Source organism: Rhinatrema bivittatum, chromosome 1 (genome assembly GCF_901001135.1).
Source record: "Rhinatrema bivittatum chromosome 1, aRhiBiv1.1, whole genome shotgun sequence".
Lineage (NCBI taxonomy): Eukaryota > Metazoa > Chordata > Amphibia > Gymnophiona > Rhinatrematidae > Rhinatrema > Rhinatrema bivittatum.
The window spans coordinates 520,096,654-520,124,519 of NC_042615.1; the positions used below are offsets into that span (position 1 = coordinate 520,096,654).

At 44.5% G+C, this 27,866-nt stretch overlaps 1 long non-coding RNA gene across 2 annotated transcripts; it reads left to right on the forward strand.

The window, feature by feature from the left end:
• The first annotated feature begins 169 nt into the window (after nucleotides 1-169).
• On the forward strand, nucleotides 170-27,130 carry LOC115097110. 2 transcript variants are annotated; one of them, XR_003858209.1, is made up of 3 exons: nucleotides 170-2,812; nucleotides 3,600-3,719; nucleotides 24,713-27,129. It is a non-coding gene; the product is annotated as an uncharacterized LOC115097110 (long non-coding RNA). The 2 variants fall into 2 exon arrangements; XR_003858210.1 differs by lacking the exons at nucleotides 170-2,812; nucleotides 3,600-3,719 and adding exons at nucleotides 16,741-17,114; nucleotides 23,831-23,979 and having other exon boundaries at nucleotides 24,713-27,130.
• The last annotated feature ends 736 nt before the right edge of the window (nucleotides 27,131-27,866 follow it).

A 27,866-nucleotide genomic window follows, 5' to 3' on the forward strand; every position in this document is an offset into this window, starting at 1 on the left:
AGGACGAACCGAGGGAAGCACTGACAGCGGCGGGAACCAACTGTGCAGCAGAGCCACCCCCCCCCGAGGGTTTCTGAATTTACGGGAAAATAACTCACACGCAGAGGGCGTGCGGTCAAGGTCGCAGAGCCTTAGCTGATAGATTAAAAAAAAAAAGCCCGGCCCATCTCACCCTGCCCCTTCTCCTCCTGGCGCGCAAATGCTAGTCACTGCTTTTTTGTTGTTGTTGTTTTCAAGGAATCGGAGGGAGAGGGTTTATTTTTATGAAGTTTTCCCTTCCCTTCAGCCGTGTTTTATGTAGGTTGTAATGGAAGAAAAGAAATCTTCCCAGCCTGCCAGGCTGGTGCTGAGCACTGACATCTAAGTGCGCGCTTGCGGGCCGGGGCTGGGAGGGGGTGTTTGGGTTCTTGTTTTTGCCAGATGGCGATCGGCGGCTGCAGACTGAGTGACTCTGCACTTTGTGTGTGGGAAAGGGAACTTGGAGCTGGGGCTGCAGCCGGGCCTGCCGGAGTCTGCTCTCACGCCCTGTTTACTGCTTCAGGCGGCGGCGCGAGAGGGGAGACCCCTCCTCCCAGGGGGGCAGCTGACTGCAGGGCACCCGGAGCACTGTTTTCCTCCTGATGATTCATAAAAAGCTGGACTCTGTGGAACCGGTTTTTGAAACGCTTTAAGACTTTCAAACAAGAAAAGTATTGTACTCCCCCCCTTGAACCGCTCGGCTAACAGAGGAAAACAGTTCAAAGGGCAGACGTATTTCCTGACGGCGAGAAATTAAAAAAAAAAAAAAAAGTTTCCTAATACAACATCATTCACGTATTTATTGACAAAACAGACATAAATTCTATTCCCTGGGTTCAGTCTAGAATCAGATTCTCATTTATTGTGCCCCAGCTAACAGTCAGTAATTACAGCAAAGTCAAAACAACTCTTGCTGTTAAAAGCAGATTTCTATGTTAATTTGATATTCGAAGCTGTTGAACAAAGCCTTAAAGAAAACAAAAAAAAATGACAAACCATACATATGCATGGTCTTGAGAGTGCTTTTCAACCTTAACCCTATTAATAAGGGCCTCATCCTTATCAGACTGAGATCATTTTGAATACCATATGTGCCAGGACCACGCTCCAGCTTACCCCCTACAAATCTGACCCACTTGGTCAACGGACTTCGGAATTATCATGCCTGCTGTCGACAGATTGAATCATTGCTATGGCACTTCCAGCCCTGGTTGAAAAGTGCTAAAAACGAGAATGTGTTTCCATCCCAAACCCTTTCTTCCTTTTCACGTGCTACATGTAGTGAGTGGGCAGAGAGATAAGGCACTCAGCAGAAGGAATGGTAAACAAAAGAACATGCACATTGCACCATTTTTCTTGTAATATCTAGTTTAAAAGTTTGTGAACTGCTGCTCAGTACGGCAGTCGAAACAAACTGGGAGCTAGTTCTTCCAACAGACATGTGCTCTACCTAGCTCCATCTCCCATTTCAGGAACGTCACTGAGAAGAGAAAACTATAAACCCCACAAATACCGATTTGTAAGCCACATAACTCCTCCTACGGTCCTCCCTCCATTAATAAGTTTTAGTAAGTCTTTGAGCAAGGCACTTAATTCCTTCTGGGTGGCAATCGCCCTGAACCAGCAACATTGCCAGGGCTGCTTTGACCACTTAAAGGACCCTGGGCAAACTTCTGTGGATGGGCCCCATTTTATTTTTTTCCATATGGACCGCCACCCTCCATCATCTCCCTGATCTTACTGTAAGGAACCTCTGGTTTCCTTACCAGAAAGAATGCAATAACTAGCTGGGATGTTCAGAGCGAAGAGAGGCCTAGCTTTCAACCTCCACGTGGGAGCTGCAGCTTGTGTGCTCTAGCAGTAGATAAATCCCTGCCACCATCTTAGGGTATGGATTCTTAGTTGGATTTTTTTGTTAAGCCCTCAGAAGGCAGGTTGTTCCTGCCTATTAATTGTGGCACCCCCTTGAGTTGGCCACTAGATGACCCTAGGCCTCTGCTTGGAACCCTTACATCAAGAGCCTGCCATCCCTTTCTGCCCCTCCCAACCTGGGGGGGTTTGGATTAGACGCCTCATCCTATTTAGTGCAGCCATTTCAGTCATCTGTGGAGTCACTTTGAGTTAGCATCAGAGCAGTGAGGCTGCAGTTTATCCATTCCCTGATGAGGCCTCCCAGCCTTATCGGGAACTTCATTTTTGAACAGGTTCCTCTCTGTGCACACCTTGCCAAAGAGTTGTCCTGTATTTAGTTACAGTGAGAGAGATTTTTGCCAGATTCCCTTTAGGACAAAAGGGCTCTCAACCCAGAGGCCTGAAGACCTGTGAGCCCACTCTACACCTTAGGTGAGTCAAGCACCAGAGACTGATCCTTCTGTGTGAGATTTTTGATGGCCAAGATGTATCCTGATTTTTTCCAGAAGAAACTCCTGCTTAAATCTTGCACCCTTTAGAGAAGGCTCCCTCCAGACAGAAAGGACAAGGGCTAAAGACCTGTGAGCCCTAATCTACTCCCTAGATGGGGCAAGCGCCAGTGATAGTGAAGCGGCCGTCACTGAGAGATGTTTCAGAGAGCAAGTATTCGGATATTGTTTTGTGGGGAAGTTTTTGATTCACGTCTTCCCACAGGGTTCCAGGGCTGGGACAGACTGGTTCCCACGTTCTAAAGACTTTTCCTGCAAGAGAAGTCACCAGTACCAACATCAAGGAGAAGGACCAAGATCTTGGAGTTTTCCAATTGGATCTCCACCCCATGGGACCAGGACAGGCTGGACAATCGTGAATAAACTGAACTCAGGTAAGACTTTCTGTGTTTGAGTTGACCCCTCCAATAGGATTCCCGTTGACGCACTGGGGGAGCTTTGTGCACTTTAAAATCACCATGGGAAGCTTTATCCAGATACACAAGATAAAGGACACCTACCCAGAAGAGGAAAAACACCGTCATACATCAGTCAGCTGTAAATTCACCTTTATGAAAAATGGACTTTAATTGTTAAAGAATCAGTAAACCTTTAATTTAATATCCAGTGCTTTGACCTGCCTGGTTTGTCCCAGCATCTAAGACCACACAGAGAGAGACACACACACCATTTCCTGGGTCATAAGCGAGAGCTTCCCCCCACAAAAAAAGGATTCCACACTTGGGACAGAGTAAAGGGATGGGAAGTACTAGCCAGAGAAGCCCCAAAAAATGACTTTGTGTGCCCTTGGGTCTTAAAAACCCCCAGCAAGGGTTACATCATTATTTTTGCTAATTTAACGTAGAGGATTCTTCTGGAGTTCCCCTTGTGGGATCAGTCTTTTTCTCTGATCTATTTTTGGTTTAATTACTCTTTTGAACCATTTTTGGAAACCTTCCCTGTTTAAGGTTAGATCAGGGGACAGGGAAGATTGCGCTGCTCTGTATCTCACCTCCAGTGGATAGATCAGTCAGTGACCCCATGCAAAGGAGTTTCATTAACAAGTTGATTTTCCTTCAGTAACTGTCCTCTCATTTTGTGAAATAAGGAAGTTTTTCCACCCTTCCTGTCTTTTCTTTGTTTTTCCCTTTTTGAGTCAGTTTTTGTTCCTTTTGGTACCAGGGAATCCGTTTCACTCTGTTGGGAGAAGAGGTGTCTTTCACCTAGGAAGAGCTTGAGGAGTGGAGGTTGCATCAGAGAGGAATGGATTCCTGTCTATGTACCAGAGGGAAGAAGCTGAAGGTATTGAGCAAGAGTTGTGTTTTCTACTGACTCAAGTGAGCTTTCAGAAGGAGATCTAAGATGTTTGAGAAGACTATAGGAGAGGCATGTGAATTGGGACTTGCTGTAATTGGAAAGGAGAAGGAGATAAATAGTTAAGGAATTGGCTTCCATCAGGGGCGGATTCCGGGTAAAGATTGGCCCGGGGATTTTCCGCCCAGGCCGGCCCAGGAGATACCCCGTGGTCTGCTGAGCGCGGCTCTGTCGCGGCTGCACTCGGCAGACCACGTGACCAGAGCGACCGGCCCACCGGGGGATGCCCGATCCCCCGATAGGCCAATCCTCCCCTGGCTTCCATAAATTCAAAGACTTTACTAGAAGAGTGAGGTCACAAATTTATTAATCTTCTTCCTTCATTATTGTTCATCGACTTTATTTAAAACCTAAGAGCTGTAAAGAATCTTCAGTCAGTTTAACAACTATCGGTAAAGGAGTTGGAAACTGAGGAGATTATTAGTGCTGTCTACAGGCATTGGAAAGAGGAAAGGAGTTGGAAACTGAGGAGATTATCAGTGCTGTCTACAGGCATTGGAAAGAGGATTGTGTATTTGGTTAATGGAAAAGGGCCTTGAAGCTATGCTTCCCCCCACAGGGAGCCCTGGTCCTCAGGAGTAAAAGCTATCCGTGGAGAACTGTTTGCAGATAGGGCCTATTTTATTTCTGAATGCCTGTAGGGACAGGGTTACACTAGCACTCTCTTCTTTCCCATCTTCCTGTTACTCTGATGCTGCCAGCCCACTGCTGCAGCTTTCTTCCTCGGCGCTAGCTGCTTCTGGTCTGTAAGGGTCAACACAAACAAACTTCCCCCTTTTACTAGCCCATGCACACCGATGCAAGCACACCTCTATCTTCTTCTGACCAGCATGGACCCAGACAATGAGAGAGCATGTCATGCACTGCCTCCACTGCATGCAGCTTCCTCTCATGCATTTTCATGGCGGATATCCTGAAAGCCTGGCTAGCTGGGGGTCCCCAGGACATGTTTGGGAACCCCTGCCCTAGGTGAAACTTCAGCCTTGCACCACACCCCCCAATTAAGCTTTCACATCCAATCACCCCCACTTCACCAGCACCCCTACCAGATAATTAAACTCACCGGTGGTTATGACCCCATCCCCAACTCTCCCAGAACTATCCTGTAAAAACACATAATTAGGAATGTGTAGTTTTTTTATTTATCTATTTATTTATTTATTTACACTTTTTTTTATATACTTATATATATATTTTAGATATATATTTATAACCAAAATGGAAAATTAGATGAAAGGCTTGAATTTTGATTTGAGAATGTCAATGAAAAAAACCCCTAAAAGACCCGAACTTACCCCCACTCCCCGGACCACAATCTTTCTGTGAAGGTCTCTGATGTAGAAGGGGACAGAAACAATCCCTGCCAACTCCTGGTTCAAAAATGATGACAGCCCGGTCTGAGGCTGGTGCTGACACCATTTTCTCATACGGCCCATATGCTGTGCAGCCGTGCTACAAAATGGTGTTCTCCTCAGGACTGGCTAGAGCCAGTTTAAATCAGTGGGGTAAGAGTAACTAGGGATTATTCCTGATTTTTTCTACCTCAGAGACCCCTTCAGAAAGTGGAGGGTAAAGTGACTGTTTCCTTTTCTTCTGGTTTTTGTTTTTTTTTGTTTTTTGTTTTCTTTTAGTTCAGCAAACAAAACAAACAGTAAATTAACCAAAACCCAAATAAAACCCCCATCTCCCAGAACAATATTTTTTTTCCCTTGCACATCCCTGCACACAATTGGACATTATGGACATTTCTTACTATTTTGACCACCACTGACAGAGGCAGATAAGTTGTTTAGCTAAAAACTTATTTAACTATATCTGAGGTGATCCAGAGGTGTTCTGGGGCGGAGCAGTGTAGTCTGGATAAGTTAGCCAGCTTAGACAGTTAACGATGATTCCAAGCAATATCCAGCTATCGTAGCTGGCTAACTTTAGGACTTAGCCAGTTAAACTTATCCAGATAGCCAGGTATATGCAGCGGCTGCGGAATATGCAAGCCACGTTAGCCAGATAAGCTTATTCTGTTAACTTTGCCGGCCACCCAGCAGCTGAAAATGGACCCCTATAGCTTATACATTTTAAACTTTGCTTCGTATATGTAGATTTGTAGATAAATATCTACTGTATAATGTAAATATATTTCAGAAATCATGTTAAAATGTCTGTTAAATGTGTCATCTGTGATTTTCGGGGATACACTGCAAACAAGATTAAGACATACATAACTGTATTGGTTGAAGGTAACCTCTGAAATGTCTGGCTGGGCTGAACCAAAATTCAAATGCTGTTGTCACCTCAGTAACAGTGACACAAACTGCCTCCATTATTCCAGACAATCTGTGAAGTAACACGGAACCCTGCAAAGATGGTATTCAGAATCCATACAGCAAACCTGCCATACCAAAACATCCTAACTCCCAGAGGCCAAACTGCAACAACCCTACCTATGAAAATAGAAGCACTGCAGATATTCCACTGAGCCCTAAAACACAAATATACCTCTTATTTGTGTGATGGGAGTTTGCCACCGCCCTAATATTTTCCTTAGTGACATCGTTGGGGATCCTCCTCTGTGTTTTGGCCTGTCCCCCAGTTATTTGGGATTGATCAACTTCAATATATAAATTGTGGCTGGAGGAGAGATTAGGAAGAAGGAGAGATTAGCTAAAGAAGTTAAGTAGTGGGTTTTGGTGGGCCTCACGATTTAACAGTTGGAGTTTTGTCTGGTGTCAAGAGATTTTTTTCTGCTTTTTGACCAGTTCCTGACACAAGGGCCATTTTTTTCCTCGTGGTGAAATGTGAATCTACTCTGTGACCAATCACCGGTGGGGTTAGGTGCATTTGGAGCTTTGAAGATCTTTTTGACCAGTCATCTTGACAGGAGGCCAGCAATACCCTTTTTGGCAGGGCTGGATGTTTTTCTGTGGTTAGTTTTCCCTACAATCAGTAAACAGTGGGCAGAGACTACTATTTCTGAAGGGGTTTTGCACCTAAAGTGGAGAGAGAGGGATTCTGAACTTTTTTCCCCCTCCAGCATATGCTAGAGCAGTGGCTCTCAACCATGGTGTCGGGACACACTGTTGTGTCATCAAGAGGTGGAAGGTGTGTCCCCAAAAATTTGACTTAGCAAGTCTATGCTTTCTATAACAGCCACATGTGCTTGCTGCTTGAGTAGAATGCAGAGTACATAACAACATGCCATACTGGGTCAGACCAAGGGTCCATCAAGCCCAGCATCCTGTTTCCAACAGTGGCCAATCCAGGCCATAAGAATCTGGCAAGTACCCAAAAACTAAGTCTATTCCATGTTACCATTGCTAGTAATAGCAGTGGCTATTTTCTAAGTCAACTTAATTAATAGCAGGTAATGGACTTCTCCTCCAAGAACTTATCCAATCCTTTTTTAAACCCAGCTACACTAACTGCACTAACCACATCCCCTGACAACAAATTCCAGAGTTTAATTGTGCGTTGAGTGAAAAAGAACTTTCTCCGATTAGTTTTAAATGTGCCACATGCTAACTTCATGGAGTGCCCCCTAGTCCTTCAATTATCTGAAAGAGTAAATAACCAATTCACATTTATCCATTCTAGACCTCTCATGATTTTAAACACCTCTATCATATCCCCCCTCAGCCGTCTCTTCTCCAAGCTGAAAAGTCCTAACCTCTTTAGTCTTTCCTCATAGGGGAGCTGTTCCATCCCCTTTATCATTTTGGTCGCCCTTCTCTGTACCTTCTCCATTGCAACTATATCTTTTTTGAGATGCGGCGACTAGAATTGTACACAGTATTCAAGGTGCGGCCTCACCATAGAGCGATACAGAGGCATTATGACATTTTCCGTTTTATTCACCATTCCCTTTCTAATAATTTCCAACATTCTGTTTGCTTTTTTGACTGCAGCAGCACACTGAACCGATGATTTCAATGTGTTATCCATTATGACGCCTAGATCTCTTTCTTGGGTAGTAGCACCTAATATGGAACCCAACATTGTGTAACTATAGCATGGGTTATTTTTCCCTATATGCAACACCTTGCACTTATCCATTGGTACTTAAAATTCCCCATTAGCGCTCCCTGTTCCTGCTTTTCCCTCACCCCTGGCAATCACTGCTACCACCAGCCCAAGCTAGAAATGTTGCAGGCATGCTGGTGAGTTGAAAGGAGAAAGTTCCTAACCCTGCTCTGTATAAACTCCAGAAGAGGTTAGATCTTACTGAGGTTAACAGTGAAATGCAGGAGAGTTTGTCTGTATCAAAAAACTGTGTGCTGCAAATGCATATCAGCCCCAGATTTCTCACTGATGCAGGAAGTAAAGATTAAAATGTTTGTGAAAAAAATAAAATTTAATAATGATATGTTACAAGCAATTACTAAAATTAAATAATATTTTATCTTTCTCCTACATCATTTTTAACAATAAAATATCTAGGGATTTTCTTTTTTAGTGTAGCTGTTGTATGCACTGTGCAATGAGATCATACTCTTTTTCATTATCTGCTTAATTCTCCTTTCATACCTTGATTAGAATTCAGCATATCATCTTTAAATCTATAAATTACATTGGCAACAAGATTCAAGTCAGCTGATTAGTGTAAGGGAGACGAGAATAGATCCCAAGCTTTATTCATCAACAGGAAAACAAATTGAAATTGTAATCCAAAATCTCCACAAACCCTGGAACCTCAACAGATAGTGTTCCCTGATCCTAAAGCCAGCTTCGGGTCAATAATAAGCCAGTTTACTGGCCCTTGAATCTTCATCTTCTTTGGAGCACTCGAGTAAGCCTCTAATATTCTCTCTATACCACACAAACAGATCAACATGCTTCTTGGTTTCCCTATCCCTATACATCACCATGTTTGCCATGGCGAATACTCCATACCAATCATCAAGAATCAACGTAAACATCAAACTAAGCCTCTCCCACAACACTACAACCGTCATCAAAGGCTAATTCCAATAATGATTTCACCAATCACACAATTCCTCGGCCTTTCTCTTTTATCTCTTACTCTATTCAATGCTCAATCACTTTCAAAAAAAACTCATATCTTAAACGACTACCTTACTGAAGTAAACCCAGATATCTGTGCAATCACAGAAACGTGGTTTAAACCTTCAGATTTAGCTCTGTTAAATCAACTACCAACTCAGCTTTATGATTTTTTCTCCATACCTAGAACCAAAAGAAAGGGAGGAGGTCTGCTTCTCGCAGCCAAGAAAGGTCTAAGAATATCTTTACAACATTCATATACCACATCAAAATTAGAGCTCTCTTTCTTTAAATCTGATCATTTACAAATTGGCCTAATCTACGCTCCACCAGGATCTTTAGATTCTGACCCTTCACCAGTCATTGAACTCTCTGCCAAATACTTCAACCCAGACAAACCTGCCAACTTACTGGGTGATTTCAACTTACATGTCGATGCTTCACCACAATCCCCAAATTGTGTTACCCTACTCTCGGCTCTCAACTACATGGGCTTCACACAAATTATAAAAGCCCCTACCCACAAAGCAGGTCACACTTTAGACCTTATTTTCATTAATCAGTGCATCTCAAACACAAATACAATCACATGTTCACCTGTCCCTTGGTCGGACCATCAAATCATCAACACGACCTTCAAGCTTTCACAACATCCTCCACTTTCGTTCCCAAAAAACACTATTCAATTCAGGAAACCTTGTTCTACAGACCTTCTCATCAATCAGTTCACTAATGAATTATTACATCTCGATCTCTCCAACGCATCTACAGCCACCACCTCATGGTGCAACATCACCAAAAAGATCGCAGACATTACCTGCCCTTCCATCACAAAAGTAGTACAACCTTCGCCAGACAACAGGAAACCCTGGTTCACCCCAGAACTGAAGCTGCTTAAACAAGAGCTAAGAAATAAAGAACACACTTGGAGGAGAAACCCATCCCCCACAACATTAGCTATTTATAAAACCTCCCTCAATGCTTATAGGATCACCATACTGAGAACAAAGAGAGATTTTTTCTCAAAAAAAATACATCATTTCATATTTGATTCAAAAGCATTTTTCTCCTACGTTTCAGCTCTCACTAAACCATCACCTCCTACCATTCCTGATGATCAAGCACTCAACAAAGCATCAGAACTAGCAGAATACTTTAAGGATAAAATTGACAAACTGACTATCTCTTTCTCATCATCTTTTTCATATCCCCCTTTCCCTCACATTACCTCACCTCAACTAAATACAACGCTGGAAACTTTTGAGACCACTTCAGCACTTGAGATAGAAAACATACTTAAAAAAATGAAACCGTCATCTCATCCCTTAGACACAATTCCTACTAACCTTCTCATCGCAATAAGAAACTCCATATCAAAACCAATTGCAGACATCATTAACTGCTCTCTCTCCCAGGGTCTAGTTCCTGACCAACTTAAATTAGCCATTCTCAAACCTCTACTTAAAAAACCTAACCTTCCAACCACAGATCCAGCTAACTTCCGCCCAATAGCTAATCTGCCATTTATCGCCAAAATTATGGAAAAGATAGTCAATAAACAACTATCTGAATATTTGGAAGAAAACAACATTCTTGTATCTTCCCAGTATGGCTTTCGGAAATCGTTAAGCACTGAATCTCTCCTTATCTCTCTTACCGATTCTATTCTATCTAATATGGACAAAAAATAACCACATCTTTTGATACTACTAGATCTCTCTGCAGCCTTTGACACTGTCAACCATTCATCTCTATTAAAATGTCTGGCAGATATAGGCATTAAAGGAACAGTCTTCAGCTGGTTCAAATCCTTCCTAGCAAATAGACATTTCAAAGTAAAGATTAACAACAAAGAATCACAACCGATCCCTTCCAACCGGGGGGTCCCTCAGGGTTCCTTCCTTTCCCCTACCCTCTTCAACATTTACCTCTTACCTCTATGTCATCTACTTACTAAACTAAACCTAACTCACTATCTCTACGCGGATGACATCCAGATACTCATCCCAATCTCAGAATCCTTACAAAAAACCTTGGCTCACTGGAACAATTGTTTGCAACAGATCAATCATCTTCTCTCCAGCCTTTGCCTCATTCTTAACAACAACAAAACTGAGATCCTAATCATCAATCAAGACATCAACATCAAACTTCTAAACCCAGCTGACCTACTCAACTCATCCACTCCCATATTAAATCACTCACCACATGTTCGAGATCTAGGTATCATGCTAGACAATCAACTCAATTTTAAAAAATTCATAAGCACAACCACCAAAGACTGTTTTTATAAGTTACAAGTCTTAAAAAAATTGAAGCCTCTTCTTTATTTCAACGATTTTCGGATGGTCCTACAAGCCATTATTCTATCAAAAGTCGACTATTGCAATTCGCTTCTCTTTGGCCTTCCATATTCATCCATCAAACCCCTCCAAATGCTACAGAACTCTGCAGCCAGAATCCTTACCAATACGAATAAAAGAGATCACATCACCCCCATTCTCAAGCTCCTCCACTGGCTGCCTATAAAGCAAAGGATCCTATATAAAGTACTCACCGTAATTCATAAATCCATTCACAATATCTCTCCTCTTCAATTATGTAACCAACTACGCCCTCACTCCTCCTCTAGACCCATCAGAGGAGCATATAAAGGCACTCTCTATGTACCTTCAACAAAATCCTCGCATCATAAACGTGCCATATCTACAGCAGGCCCCATTCAATGGAATGCGCTCCCACCAGACATTCGGCTTGAGTTCTGCCACTCTTCATTCAAAAAAAAACTTAAAACCTGGCTCTTTAGCCAAGCTTTTCCAGGACCATGATCATCATTTTTTCCCCTCCAACCAGCAAGAACATATCTTCTTCACAAACCCCCATTTTCCATACCACTACCTACTTCGGTATCTAATCTCTTGCTGCAGGACACTTGAGACTTTCTCACTTATACGTTATAATTTTTATGCTCAATAAGACCTGTCAACTTAATTGTTTAAGTCTTTTTTTTTTTTTTTTCTCCTTTATCTTTTGGTCATCAATGTTACAACGTTATTGTTAAATTTTGAACTTATGTACACTGTTCCAAGTTTCATAACCTTGTTCTATGTAATGCCTTTTGGCAATTTTCATGTTCTGTTTCAATGTAAACCGATGTGATCTTTATTTCATATAGGAACACCGGTATATAAAAATCTAAAAATAAATAAATAAATAAATAAATGTGTCACACACGTGAGCATCATCTGGCAGGTGTGTCATGATGGAAAAAAGGTTGAGAACCACTGTGCTAGAGGAAGAAGAGAATTTTTCTTTTCGTTACAGGAAGAGTTTTAGTTTGGATACCAATGCGAAGAAATGTGGAGGAGCTATAAGAACATGCATCATGGATAAAGAGACTGTGGCTTTTGGAGTTTTGATTTTTCTGCTACTGTTCATGATTTTTGCAGTATTGGATCTTATTTTTCATGCTTAAGTACATTTTTTTTTTATTTGAAGACTGCATCTGACTCCTTGCCATGTTTGGGGTGCCTACTTTATCTAGAGGACCCCTCTACCAGTGAGTATAAGCTGCTCAGTGATTGTGATTGGGATGAGAGCAAATGGCTGTGGTACAGATCCCTACCTATGCACCAAGAACCCTGAAGGTGTACACCTCCTCTCTCACCGGTGAACCCCAACTTCTTGGGCAATAGAGGGTGAAATGGCCAAGAGAAGTAGAGATCTGGATCGTTAGACAGCAGCCCCTAATTCAGTCTACTCAGCAAAGAGGAGGTTACATTTGGAAAATACAACAAGTTGAACTGTAACAGATCCCTCCACAGACCCTACACACAGAATACCTTGCCTTGATCACATGTAGAGCTACCAAACGGCTCCAGATTTGCCCAGTAGTGTTAATCCATTGCTGGTTTTACCCTATTACAGGCAGGGACATGCAGTTGTGATTTTCTTAGGGAATGCAATAGAGAAATCAGAAATACAAGTGCCTGCATGCAATGGGAGAAAAATTCAAGACTGCATCACCCTTTGTCAGGTGAATCTTGGAGGTGGTTGGCAACCCTTATCACTCATGCAGGGCACAGACCCTCACTAAACAGAGAATGTGACCACAAATTAGAAATAGAAATATGCAGACAAAATTGAATTCTTCTTTGCTCTGTTGTCCATTCTAGCATCACCCCTCCCCTCCTGTTCCCTGCAGATAGGAGAGGGGTAAACAAAAGGAGAGGCTGGATTAGGGGGGCAGTACTTCCTTTTTTTAGCTCTGCAGAGTCTGCTCCAAACTCACCCCTTCCCTCCTGTCCCGGAATGACAGGAAAGAAGGGCTGGATTAAGAAGCAAGTGGCTCCTCCTTGCTGTTCTTTGTTTTCTCCAGGCTCATCCCTCCCCTCCTGGCCCTGTATGCTTTCTGGAAGGGGAGGTGCTGGATCCGGAAGCAGAGGACTGTTCTCTGCTGCCTGAGATGGGTACTGGCCCATACAGTCATAGGGACAGAGCCCCCGTGTGCTCATGCAGCGGGCCCCCCTGGTAAGCCGGACCCGGGATAGTTGTCCTTTTCGCTCATAGGTAAAAGCAGCCCTGTAATGAACCATCCAGTAGGCTCACTCACCACTTTTGCAACACCTTTAGGGCTCTATGGGTGGTTGCAAATTCCAACGGGAATCACCCCAGCACTTAAGATATTCCAGAGGAAATTAATGCAGGAATCAGAAGGACTTTCTAGAATAAAAAATAATTACAAATGATATCCTCATTGAGGGGAAGGGGACACAGATACAGATGCAGAGAGAGCCCATGATGAGAGGCCAGGCATATTTCGAAAGAGATGTGTAGAAAGAAGTATAAAGCTGAACCTAAGAAAGATACAGCTGAAGCAGAAGCAAGCAAGTACCTTATGTAACCCTGACTGGGGTCACCACGTGGTGTGCTGCAGTGCTAGCGGTTTCTGGATGGTTCCAGCTTTCCAGGATTAGAGGGCAGATAGTTCTGCTACTGCAGGGCTTGTGCATTTTTGCAAAGATCCTTCTTGTTTAAGGAGAGGTGTAAGGGGGTATTTCTGAGATTTTTGCTGCAGATCTGAGAGATGAAATGGTGTAGATAAGCTAGCAATAATAAATAGGAGGTATATGCCCTCTAAAGGAGGGATGTGTTTGAGGAAAGGTTATTTAAGATACTTCTCCAGGCATCTTGAGAGGGAGTTGAAACAGAAAAGTCTGAGGAGGAACCCTAAAGTCAAAAGGGACTGTCCTTGCTGGGGAGGCTCCAGGAAAGAAGGTTTTTTTGAACCATGTTGCCCTGAAGGCCTTGGGACTAACTTGGCTTTTGTGTAATTCCCTTTTCAAAGAAAGCTATTTGAGGTTTCTGCTGATCTCGTTTGAATTTTGGACTGAATCCTGTGGCTTTACTGAAGATTTTTTCCTGTGAGGAAGTGTTTTCCATTTGGATGTACGTTACATTTTTCTTATTTGAGACCAACAATTGTTGTTGAACTTGGACTTTGTTGTATTTGGTAAGTATTCCCTTGGGTCCTCACTGGCAATGCCTGGAGGCCCGTGACTGATCCCAGAGCCGCAGCAGTGTACCCCTCTACCTCTGAAGGTGACCCCGAGGAAAAGGGGGTTCCATAAGTGGTGCCCAAACAGGGACCCAAGGGGAAGTGAAGAAATTGTGTCCACATCTGCTTCTGACTTTTGGTTTGATGGATTGTCAAATGACACAAAGATATACACACACACACACACTTGCTGTCACTGTGTGCATGTGTCTGAGCGCGTGTGTGTGTGTGTGTCTTTGTGTCAGAGAAAGAGGTACCCACACACTCAGTCAGGCACAAAAACATGCTCAGACACACACACTGTCAGCGTGTGGGTATCTCTCTCTCTCTCTGACACAAAGACACACCCACACACTCTCAGACACAAAGACACGCTCTCACACTGAAAGCAAGAGTGTGTGTGAGTTATGTGTGTATCTTTGTGTCAGATAGAGAGCCCATGCACACACACTCTCTCAAACACAAAGGGGCCAATGCAGTACAGTGCGCTCAGCCGAGCGCATTATTTAACCCACGGGTTGTGTAGGTGCAAACTAATCCCCTTATGCAATAAGGGGATTAGCGCTTCCAAAATGCACATCCAATGCACTGGGAAACTAATAGCGCTCATCACATGCAAATGCATGTGAATGAGGCTATTAAATATTCACTCTCATTGCAAAAAAAAAAAAAAAAAATGCATCCAATATGCACATTTTTGCACTCAGAAATTAACGCCTGCCCAGAGCAGGCGTTAATTTCTGAGCATCCCAAAAAGTTGTACAGAAAAGCAGAAAATACTGTTTTTCTGTACTTCCTCTGACTTAATAATGTGGCGATATTAAGTCGGAAAAGGAGTTAGGTAAAAAAAAAAATGTTTTTTTAATGGTCTGACCACCTCCAGATCCGAGGGGTTCAGTAACTGAATGGAGGTCCTTAGGAAAGCCCTTTGAAAACTTGAAATCTTCTCCCTCCAGCGGCTGGGAACCCCTGCCGAGAACCTCCTCCGGCAGGGCTGTTCCCAGTGAAAGAACCAATCCCCTTTCAGGACAGCCTTCTGAAAGGTGATTGGTCCTTTCACTGACATGTGACAGTGAAGGGACCAATTGGCAATAAGTGAAGGAGTGAAAAATGAATATTAAAGTGTTGGGCAGGGGTTCCCGGCCCACGGGATGGAGAAGATTTCAAAGTTTTCAAGCGGGCTTTCCTAAGGACCTCCATTCAAGTACTGCATTCCCCCACCCGGTTCTGACCAGACCGCTTGGCCTTTCGGGCCAGACCTTGGGGGGGAGGGAGCTTAGGAGAGGTCAGGCATGGGTGCCCAGCCATGTCTCCTAGGCACCCGATGTCAAGGACACGCTAGGGGTGCTGATATCTCTGATACAGAGAGAGCAGTCTGCCAAAGAGCTCCTCTCACTGACTCTGGGTGACACTGTTTTGGCACGGCTGCTGTAATGACATCCTAAGGAGTGGGCCTCAGAAACTGATAACAGAGAAGTGGCTTCCGGTTCATTCGATGTGGAGGTGCAGGGGATTCTGAGAAATGCTCCTTGTGACCTTGGGAAAGTCACTTCATCCTTCATTGCCTTAGGTACAAACTTAAGATTGTGAGCCCTCTGGCGACAGGTAAAATACCTGCAGTCCCTGAATGGAACGCGATCTTGAGCTACCAATGAAAAGGCGTGAGCTAAGTAAAATACACAAACACCTAACACTGCAGGCATCTCAGAAACAAAGCTGGAGGATCCGAAAGTCCCCAAGACCACCAAACAGTAGCCTCTTCTGAACCAAGTGGGGGGGAGGAAAAGCCGGGCCTGGAGACTCACAGGAGCAGGGGCTGATGCTGGAGTCAGTTAACCATGAGGAAAGTTCTCTTCAGTCAAAGTCAGAAAGCCTATTAGGAAAACCATCATATGGTATGACTGAGTCCATGGTAAAGGCATAACTCCACAAGTACCATATGCTAGCAACCTCTGGCCCAACCAGAAAAGTTAAGTTACATTTGTTTGGCAAGCAGTGATAAAGGAAAAATGTAACATGGTGGTTGGAACTAAAGAGTGAGTCACCGTGTGAGTGAGAGAACTCTTTTAGCATGGACACCAGGAACTGGAAAAAGGGACTCTGGAATAGTAGAATCACTGCTGAAAGAAGCCCTGCTTTGAGATGAGCTTATATCATATATTCGCAAAATAATGTTGCACCGCAATCATTGAGTCCATTGCTAACGACACAATACTGGGTATTGACAGGGAGTCAATTCCCTTTAGCTGGAATGTGTTAATCATTCTGGGATTTCCAAGTAATTTGAGCCAGTAATTTGAGCTCATGGAAGAAGCAGGGCTCAGTCCACAGCTGTAGTTTCCCATTAGTTGCTTCTGAGTGTAGATTTTAATCTAGCCCAGCTTTAACCAGAAAATATGCCTCCAGAGAGCAACATGTTTTACAGCTGCTACAACTCTCTGAAAGTATTAGAAGGATATGCGTTTACTGTGAAGTTTCTTGTTGACTGGACTTTTAAATAGAACTTTAAAAGTAGTTTTCTTGGATAAATTTTCAGTCTGGATTACTCTGGAGGAGCTATGGTCAGCTTTATTCAGTAAATGAATCACCAACATCTGATCAGTCACTGACTACCAAGAATCCTAGAATCCATGTCAAGGAACCTACTCTTAACGTGGGATACAATTGCATGCAAACAAAATATATGACCATAAATGCCATGCTGGATCATCCCAGTGGTCAATTGAGTCCAGCATCCTGTCTCTGACAGCGGCTTAACCAATTCACTTGTAAGTACGCAACAGATCTTATCTCAAGCTGTAATCCTCTTTGGGATTTTGAAAATAAGAGTGGACTAGCAAATGTAAATAATAATAACTAAATAAATAGGGAGATCCCTTCCCTGTTGCTCACTTCCAGAAGTAAAACATGACAATCCCCATGGCTAGATGGCTAATAATTGTATATGAACCTGACCTCCAAGAATTTGTCCATACTTTTTAAACCTAGCTATGCTACTAGCCTTGTCCACATCCTCTGTCAATATATCCTGCATGTATGCTTCTAACTGCTAGTTCGTTGCTATCCAATTATTTGTAATTAATCTGTGAGTACATCGCAGGTACACAGCGTTGATATTTGGATTGCAGCTGCGGAGTTCAGATTTCATAAGGATTTTGTATTTCAGAACACAAATAATATGTACTGCACAGGCTGTACAGGAACTATTGTGAAATGTAGGATCTTAACATGCAGAACTTGGCAAGGAGAGTGTAAATACTTGAAGTACAATATTTTTCCTGGGGCAGCTCTGCAGTATTCGCTTTTCAGTGAAGCCTGGGATACTATTAGTATTATTCCACTGCTCATCATTAGGAAGTTTGTATGTTTAAGAGCTTGGAAGTACATCACAGGTCACGGATTTATTTTTGGGCGGCCAGCGGCCCTTTAAGACATCGGTGGTCCCGTAAGGTTGGGGCCACTCGCCGCGACACCAAAAAATGCGCCATCGAGCCGCGGTGTGTTTTGAGGGAGGGGCCCCACTATTGAGGCAACATCCCCCCAGGATAATGGGACCCCCCTTCTGCAAACAAACATCGTGTTTTGATGACTCTAGGCCTTGGCTTGTTCTGTTTTCCTAATAGTAGGATTAATTGGTGTTTTAAGGTCTGATATAATATTTGCAGCATTGCCTTTTCATAGGTAGGGTTGTTATTGTTTGAGTGCTGGCAATTCATGCTGTTTTTGTATGAGAGGCTCACTATATTGCAATTCAGTTTACTCAAAGCTTTCTGAAGGCCGAGCCCACACCCAATACCCTATACCAGCGGTTCTCAACCGGTGCGTCGCGACACACCAGTGTGTCGCCAAGCACCGGCAGGTGTGTCGCGTGACTCCCGGTCCCTCCCGCTGCTCGTTCTTCCCTGCTGCCGTTGCCGCCGGGCTATCAGCACGTTCAAGCCCAGCGGGAACGGCAGCGGTGCAAAAAAAAAAAAAGCTGTGGCATCCGCGGCTGGCCTTTTCTTCTTCCCGTGCCTGCATTCCCCCCCCGGACCCGGAACAGGAAGTGGTGCGCGGGAAGAAGAAAGGCCGTGCCGCAAGAGAACCCACGCCTCGCGCGCCATCACGGCACACATGGGGAAGCCCTGCTGCGGCCGTATGGCCAACCGGTCTTCCTGTTCGGGGGGGGGGGAGGGAGCGGAAGCGCCGCGTGCAGCTTCCGCTTCCTCCCCCCAATGCAGGAAGATCAGCTGCCTCTCCTGCTGCCACCCGTTCTCCTGCTATCTTCGGGCGTCGGGCCGTATGGTCCGACGATCTTCCTGCTTGGGGTGGGGGAGCGGAAGCGTCGCGCACAGCTTCCGCTTTCTCCCCCAGAGCAGGAAGATCAGCTGCCTCTCCTGCTGCCACCGGCCTCCTGCTATCTTCGGGCGTCGGGCCGTATTGTCCGACGATCTTCCTGCTTGAGGGGGGGGGAGGGAGGAAGCGGACGTTGTGCGCTGCGCTTCCGCTACCCCCCCCCCGACAGGAAGTTCCGACGCCCGAAGATAGCAGGAGGCCGGTGGCAGCAGGAGAGGCAGCTGATCTTCCTGCTCTGGGGGAGAAAGCGGAAGGGAAAGGAGAGAGCAGCATGAGCCTCCCGCGATCGATGGAATTCTTCCTTCTTGGCCTGCGGGGTTGGAGGAGCAGCTACCGTTTGTGCTGGAGGGGGGGGGGGGGGGGAAGTGAGTGACAGAAAGAGAGAGAAGCAGCCAGCCAGCCTGTGTGTAAGTGAGAGAATGTGTGTGATTGAGAGCCTGTGTGTGAGAGAATGTATTTGATCGAGAGTATGTGTGTGATTGAGAGAAACTGGTCAGAGAGCTGATGTATGTGTATATGTGAGAGACAATGAAAGTGACTGCTCAAGGAGATGACTGATGTGTATGTGAGAGTGTGAGACAGTCAGGGATGTGTGTGTGTGAGAGAGAGAGAGAAAAAGCATGGAAGTGAGAAATCTGGGTATGTGAGAAAGCATGGGAGTAAGAAGCCTGGTGTTGTGGGGGTGTATGTGAAAGAAAGCATGGGAGTGAGAAGCCTGATTATGTGAGAGAGAGCATGGGAGTGGGAAGCCTGTGTGTGTGCATGTATATGAGAGAGACTGGTTGGTAAGGTGACGGTGTGACTGGTGTGTATGTGAATGTGAGAGAGAGAATGTGATTCAGGGAATGAGAAGCCTGTTCACGTGGAGAGCGAGCATGGAAATGAGAGAGAGACTGGGTGTGTGTGTGTGTAACAGAGAAAGTGATTATGGGAATGAGAAGCCTGTGCATGTGAAGAGAGTGAGCATGGGAGTGAGAACCTGGGTGTGTGTGAGACACAGCATGGGAGGGAGAAGCCTGTGTATGTAAGACAGAACATGGAAGTGGGAAGCCTGTGTGTGTGTGCATGAGAGAGATCAGGTGACGGGTGTGTGTGTGAGAGAGAGAGAGAGAGAGAGAAAGTGATTATGGGAATGAGAAGCCTGTGCAGGTGAAGAGTGGGCATGGGAGTGAGAAACCTGTGTGTGTGTGAGACACAGCATGGGAGTGAGAAGCCTGTATATCTGAAAGAGAACATGAGAGTGGGAAGCCTATGTGTGTGTGTATATGCATGAGAGAGATCAGGTGACTGGTGTGTGTTTGCGTGTATGTGAGAGAGAGAAAGAAAGTGATTATGGGAATAAGAAGCCTGTACATGTGAAGAGTGAGCATGGGAGTGAGAAAGCTGGGAGTGTGTGAGATACAGCATGGGAGTGAGAAGCCTGTATATCTGAAAGAGAACATGGGAGTGGGAAGCCTGTGTGTGTATGCATGAGAGAGATCAGGTGACTGGTGTGTGTGTATGTGGGAGAGAAAGAAAGTGATTATGGGAATGAAAAGCCTGTGCATGTGGAGAGAACAAGCATGGGAGTGAGAGACTGGTGAGCGTATGTGAGAAAGAGAAAGTGATTATGAGAGTGAGAAGCCCATATATGTAAGTGGAACATGGGAGTGGGAAGCCTGTGTGTGTGTGTATGGCATGAGAGAAACTGTTCAGGAAGATGACTGGTGTGTTTGTCAAAGACTGGGAGATGATTGGTGTGTGAGAGACAGAAACTGGTCATGGGGGCATGACTGGTATGGTGTGTGTGTGTGTGAGAGACATGGGCCCTAAGGAAGAGGACCATGAGTATAGAGCTTAGCCACTACTGCTGCTTCTGGTGTGTGCTACAGCCTGCATGGAAGAGGAGTAGGAAAGCTGCTGGAGGGGGTAAGTAAAGGTGGCTTTTTAAGTTTATTTTTCTTGATTGACTGCTATTTTAATTATTTAATATTATGTGACGTGTCTGCTTTTTTTGAAATATTTTATTGGTGTTTGGAGAATTTTTAATAGTTTTTATGAGTTTTTAATTGTTGGATGTTATTCTGTTCATAGTTGTTGTGAAACATTTATTCTGCTTATTAGTATAGTTTTACAGTTATTTCTGTGTGGGGATCTATAGCTGCTTGCTAGTTCTGTTTTCCTAATAAGAGGTGTATTGGTTTTAAGGGCCTGATTTAATATTTGTAGTGTTGCCTTTTCATAGATAGGGTTGCTCCTGTTTGAGTGTATTCCATAATACAGGTGTAACTGTGTGTGGATTAGTTTATGTGCATTACTATAGATCCTGGGAGTATGTTAGGTCGGTTCTGTGTCTGTTACAGAGATATTTTACTAGCATGTAAGTGTTTTATCAGTCTTATTTGTTGCGTTTTCTCAAGAGGACAAGCATTGGTGGTAAACTGCTGTCTTTTCATAAGTAGGGCTATTGAGCCTGAAAGTAGAAGGAGTTTGAGTTGCTGTTACTGAGATGACACCAGAACCAGAATATCTTTTTTGTAGAGTGAGTTGAACGGGGAATGTCATAATTCTGCTTTACATCCATTATTGTGGATCAGGGGGGTTCCCGTGGATGCAAACTGTACATTTACATCTAGCCCTGTGACGATCATGGGTCAGTGTGTCACGCATGTGAGAACCATCTGTCAGGTGTGTCCCGACAGAAAAAAGGTTGAGAACCACTGCCCTATACAATAAGCTGTAATACCATATGGCTGCAGATGGCATTTTTGCAGTTTTCTGGCTGGTACCATAGCAGCGTATTAAAATAATGTACATGTTATAAGTGATAGTTTTACCTTAGAAGACTGTACTTTGAATGTTCTTTTTCATAAAAAATCTGTTATTATAAATTATCCTTGCACCAGCTCTGGCTGCATTGGCTCCACAAGAGAAAGCAGGATTCCCATCTGTAGCTGGGTTAGTGGCTCTCCCTCGTTCCGGGCAGGGCTTAAGTTTTTCTTTTTATAAGCCCAGGGAAATTTATGGATCACTTCTGGTCCCCTTTCCCCTGGAATACGTAGGCCGAGTCAAGCCTGGGGAACCATAAAAGCATGCAATCAATGGGAATGCACTGGAGGGGAGGGAAGCTGCAGACACAGGAAGGGAGCGAGTGAGCCAGGAGGAAATGCCTGTGCAATATTTGGGAGGCTTTTGTCTGAGGTGACTGGACTGAGCTCTTAGAGGAGCAGTTAGCTGTGGAACCAGCAAGTCTCAGAGTGGGACTGGAAAAGGAGGAGGCTGTTGCAGAATGAGGAAGGCTGGCAGCAAGCAAGAACTTTACACGATGATGCATTAGTGCTGGGGTGAGGGCACTCACTGTGTGAACACATAAGCAGCAGCACAACAATAGCATGTTAGAGTGTGTCTCTGTGTCACATAGAGAGCAACACATAGCTATATATAAAATTTGCGTCCGAGAAAGTGTGTGTGGGGGGGTGTCTCTCTCTGATACACACACACTCTCACTCTCAGTGTGTGGGTTTATCTGTGTGCCTGTGAGAAAGTGTCTGAGAAAGAGAGTGTGTGTCAATGTATATGTGCCAATAAAGTTTCAGCAATCTATAAATCTATTTGTGTGACTGAGCATGTGTGTGCCCGACACTGGCTAGCAGTGTAGTTGTCTCATCACTTTCACTAGTTCAAGAGCTGCTTGGTTGGCCAGACCAGGATATGTGTGTGTATGTGTTGTGTATTTATCAATCTACCGTATATATAGATATAGCTATAGATAGATATAGGAGTAGATATTCAAAAGCCAAATAGATGGTTAACTAAAATGTTATCCGTCTAAATGAGTAAGCTGCTATTTTAAAAATCTTAACCGGGTTGTTGCAGCCGGATAAAGAGTTATCCAGCTAGAATATAGAAGGTTAAGTTGGGGGTGTTCCGGGGGCGGGCAATAGGCATTTCTGGGATGAGTGGAATTAGTTGGTTAAGTTAACTGGATAATTCCAATATTCGGAGTTATCGAGTTAATCTAATCGGCTAATTCTAACCACGCTGTAGGGCTGGTCTAAAGTTAGCCAGATACACCTATCCAGCTAACTTTAAAATATTTGGGTATATTCAGTGGTGCTGTATAGGTGTATCCAGCTAACATTACTAGCCGCTTAGTGACTGAATATGGACCCCATAATATATAGAGATATAAGTAGGCTTGTGGAGGGACCCCAACTGATTCGCATGGATGGAACTGGGTCTACAGCTTTGTTTATTCACTGCTGGTCTAGAGCATGCTCTGTTTCTTAGTTATTTAGGAAAAAATGTGAAATTTATTTTGGAGATACTTGGGCTTAATTCTGCCAGGTTCCAGAGTCAGCTTGGCATGCTTTAGGGAGTGTTGATGCATGTGCTACAGAGAAAGTGCACGAGGGAGTCAGATACCCCATGGGCCGGTTTTGAAAAAAATCCCCTGGGCTGATATTTTCCTGCAGTCTGCCCTTGGCTCTGACTGCTTGTAACACCAGAAAATAAAAGTTTGTTACTGGAATATATTTGCAGAATGAGCTCCATTTTCTCTGGTGAGCAGGGGAGATGGGAGTCAGAGGAGATCATAGAGGGGATTCTCTTAAGCTTGAGGCCCCTTTCCAGCTCAGGCTTCCCCACACCCTCCTTGCCTCTGGGCCCTAGTCCATAACACCATCTGCTTGACCCACCTCCTTTTCTGGCACTCAGCTCACTCAGGTGCCAGAACCTCTCACATTTTATATGCTCTGTCCGAGAGGGGGGTTACACATGGGCTTCCTTATAAGCTGGAAGCCCCTGTGGAAAGAAGGAATGGGATCATAGCAGGGCCTTTGAGGACATGCAAGCTTACAGACCCCATGCTCATCATCTTTGGATTGCTGCCATGGCCAGAGATGACATGGCATTCAGCAAGAGTTATACCTGGAAACTCTCTGGGTTTGATCCAGAAACTCTGGGAATTTGCATATTGCTGGGTCTTGGGGGCAGGACAAGAAGAACCACCATTAAAAGTCCTGGCAGAAGCCTTACCGTTTACTGCTACAGCCCCTCCCCTTGAGATAGTATGTGGGAGATACAGGAGGGGGAGGGGATGGAGATGGGAGCAGCACAATTTGTTTTCTGTTTTGCTGTGTCTGCTGCTCACCCTCTCCTCTTTTCCCAGTTCCAATGTCAACTCGCAGCATGTGAGGAGAAATAGAAGGGGAGGGGTTGGAGCCGACAAAGGCAGCCTGCAGCTCTCTGTGATTTCAGGACTCAGAATACAGCTGAGGCGACAGTAAGGAACCAGAATGGAAACACCTCAGAGCACAAGTGAGGAAGTGATTTATGGGATGTGTGGGAAGGGAGAGTGCAGGGAGGGGGAAAGGAGGGCTGGGGTCAGGGAATGGGAATAGTGCTGGAGTCTGGGCTATGTAAAGAGTGCTGGGATCATCCCTGAGGTGGAGAAAGGGAGAGAGTGAGCAAGAGAGAGTGTGTGGTACATATGAGAGAAAGTGTAGATTAGCTGGGGGGGGGGGGGGAAGGAGGGATAAGAGAAAGTTGGTGCACATCTTCCCCCTACCTCGCAAATCAACATCAGTCTCAGGGTGACCTTAAAAAGTTCCCAGGTGTGGGAAGAAGCCACGAAGAACCAGGCAGGGGCATCTGGGGTAACCTCCAGCCACTTGCTTTCCAGCGCCACTCCTCTCCTCCCTCCTCCCCCTCCCTGAGGGTGCCTAATCCAGCCCTGGCTCTATATTACAGCTTCCAAAGGGGAGAGGGTACAATGAATAGTATTGTTATTATTAATTATAGCTGAGTAAACTGAAGCACAAAGAAGCATGGTGACTTGCCCTAAGTGCAAACAAAGAGCAGGATTTAAACTGATGAGTCTCAGGACTTCTTCAAAAACTGCTTTGCATTGTTTTGACCACCAGCCCAAAGTTTTCCATATATGTGTTTCAGTATGTTGAAATAACAAAGTATCCATTAAATCAACTCCAAAATTAATTTGGGCTATTCCTTCCAGCACTTAATGAAAAGTTGTTTTTTTTTTTTATTTCAGTAACTCCTCTGTGCAGCTGTCAGAAAAGACGGTCGAAGGCATCACAGTCTTGCAGCCCTAGCTCTAATTTGGCTAGGCACCCCCGGGTGGGGTATTAACAGGCTTGGATTACTATACACAGTTTATTTTTGGGCTTCCAGCCTCCCTCTTTGACTCAGGTATTGCAGCTGATCCAAAATGCCGTAGCTCAGCTGATCACATGTAGTGGTTATACTGATCATGCCTCTCCGCTGGTGTTATCTCTTCACTGGTCACCTGTGGGGAGACCTCCCAAATTTGTATCCTGTTAAATTCTAGTAGTACCAGATATGTTGGGAGGGGGAGACCCAGGACTATCATTGCCTGAAGTATTATGAAAAGATGTTTGGATGTTTGAAGCTGCATTTCTGCGGGAGTACCGCTGGCTGGCACTGGGTGTGATGCTGGCTTACAGTACGTGGTAGAGGGGGAGGTATCTGAGTGATGGTGGGTCCCCTTAAGTTACAAGAGGTTTTGATTGCTTGGGAGGTGTCCTGGAGGAGATTTAAATCCTGGGTCAATTTGGTAGGAATTGCCCTTTTTAGCTGGAGGTTGTAAGAGAGGGACCTCGAGATGTAGTGGTCCTGGAGTAGCCAGCCCAAGGGCTGATGGGGCTCAGGGACCCTTCCAGTTTGGAGTAGGTAGGCCCTATAGGGGCTTTTCCCCCCTCAAGGGGGAAAGCCCTGAGGCCACAGAGTGGGAAAGGTGTGGCAATTCCTCCCTCAGAGGGACTGGTTGGAACCACAGAGTAGGAGGAGAAGTGATGCCTCTCCCTCGAGGAAGAGAGCATTAGAGTGAGGCTGAGGAGGAGAATGCCCAAGAGAGGTTACGAGAAGAGAATGCCTGGAGAAGGAGGTGAAGGGGGAGTTCTCATTCTCCCCAGGGCTCCTCTGATCTTAGAACCGGATCATGCTGCACATGATGTGAGTGAGAGGCCCAGGATGCAAGGAGAGTGGTATCTGAGGCTGTGAGTATCCCATGTGAGTGACCATGAGGGATACAGAGGATGCCCCATAAGGGGACATGAGGAACACGGTGAATAAGAGTGGCGTATAAAGGTCCGATATTAGTTAAAGTGAAGACTGGGAGACTGGGACTTTAAATCCTGGGGTACCAGAAGTTTATTGTATTGGATGTTTTACTTTGACTGTGTATCTATGAACCCTGAGTAAATAGAAGTGAAATGTTGCTGTATGCTGAAAGTACCTAGTGGCTGGTGGTGACGAGAACCAGAAATAAAGTTAAGAGTTTGCTTTGACCGGAGAGTGGTGTGACTCTTTGAGAGTTCATTTTGTCGAGCACTAGTGGAGAAGGATTGGGGCCAGGTTCATGGAGGGGGAAAAGGGTTGATGCACTCTCTTACCTGCTCTTTCTATCTGGGTCCATTGCACCTTGCACCATCTGCATGGCCAAGCCCACTTTTTTGAAGCAATTAAATAAATTTAAAGTTTAAATGTTCAATGTAAACCGATTTGATTTGCATATAATGCAAGAAGACCGGTATATAAAAACCAAAAATAAATAAAATAAATAAATAAATTTGGGTTTGGGGAATTTATCTGTGTTTTCTTATCTGCAACTTTCTCATTATGTTAAATCCCTACCAGATGCTGGCTTTCTGCCTAGTGGATTCAGGGCCATCGAGGCCTGTTTCTTGCTAGAGCGGACTTCCGTGCCTTCACTCTCACACTCAGAGTCCATGCTCAGACCTGGGGGAACGCTGGAATAGGGAGGGGGAGTTCCGAGTCTCGGCCACTCAATTGGGAGCCTGCTTTAAACGTATTGCGAAAGTTTCTTCAAACTCCTACTATCGAGAAATGCAATTTAAATTTCTTTGGAGAGCGTATGTGTCCACACAGATGGCGTTCCACTCTACACTAGTCCCGGCTGGCACATGTGGGAAGTGTAATCGGGAGACAGGCACTCTATCACACTTGTTCTGGGGATGTCCTGTTATCCAGCAATTTTGGAGGCGCATTATCTCTTATTTGGCTGGATTGTTGGGTATCTCCTTACAAGCTTCTCCTCTTTTGATTCTCTTTGAATGTATCCCTCTTTTGCACATCCGGGAAGCGGGGCATCGTATGCTATTTATGAAAGCTTGCTTTGTAGGTAAAAGATTAATACTCCTCCATTGGAAAGAAACAGCGGCGCCCTCTTTCTGGGCCTGGCAGAATCACTTGCATCGATTCATGCAGATGAAACAGTTGACGGCTCGCACATCTCCCCGGCATCATCGCAAGTTCTTGCAGATTTGGGATCCTTATCTTCAGGCGCTGCCACACAGAGCGCGTAGCCTGATTCTGAATGTCTGACCTATTGTGTCTCTGGTTATTGGACTCTGGGTCGCTGGGATTTTAGCTTCCACATCACAGTATGTCTGTTATGTTTTGCTTGATTTGGGGGGGGGGGGGGGGGGGGGGGGAGCTTGGCATCATAGCATATTTTCCGATACTTGCTTTGCACTCTAAATGTCCTTTCAGTTGTTGGACACTGAAGGGTACCTGTGTTCGGCTAACTGTTTTTGTTCTTGTTACTGTGTGGAAAATGCAATAAAAATTGTTAAACATAAATAAATTTGAGAGTTTGTCCTCCTTAGTACATGGACAGAACTTATCTTTTTATGTGTCCTGCAGTTGAGGATTTACATACCTATTAATCTGGCTAATAAAGTTCACGATGGTAATTCTAGGGTTTTTCATGGGGCTTGTCCTGATTACTTCAAGGAGGCTATTTGGGATTATGCCCCATGCAAACCTTACATTCATCAGGGGAAAAAGATTTTTGTGTTCCTTCTCTGAAAGAGGCCTACTTACTGGAAATCTCATGCCTGAGCTTTTTTTGGTATGTTTTTTCTTTCTAGAATATTTTATCTTTAGATCTCTGACAGAAGCCAAATTATACACTGGTCTACAGCCAAAATGCTTCCAAAATGAATGTAGTCAAACTTTACTAAATCTGGCTCACTGAGAATGAAAATGATGTTTAAAATTGTTGATTGGCTTTAGTTTTCAAGGATTGCCACTGGATCAGTATATACTATCTTTGACTTGGGAATTGCGGAGGATAAGTGAGTTAAGAAGCAAAAGGATCTCATATTCAACCAGAAATGTCTGTTGAATCAAGGAAGATTTTA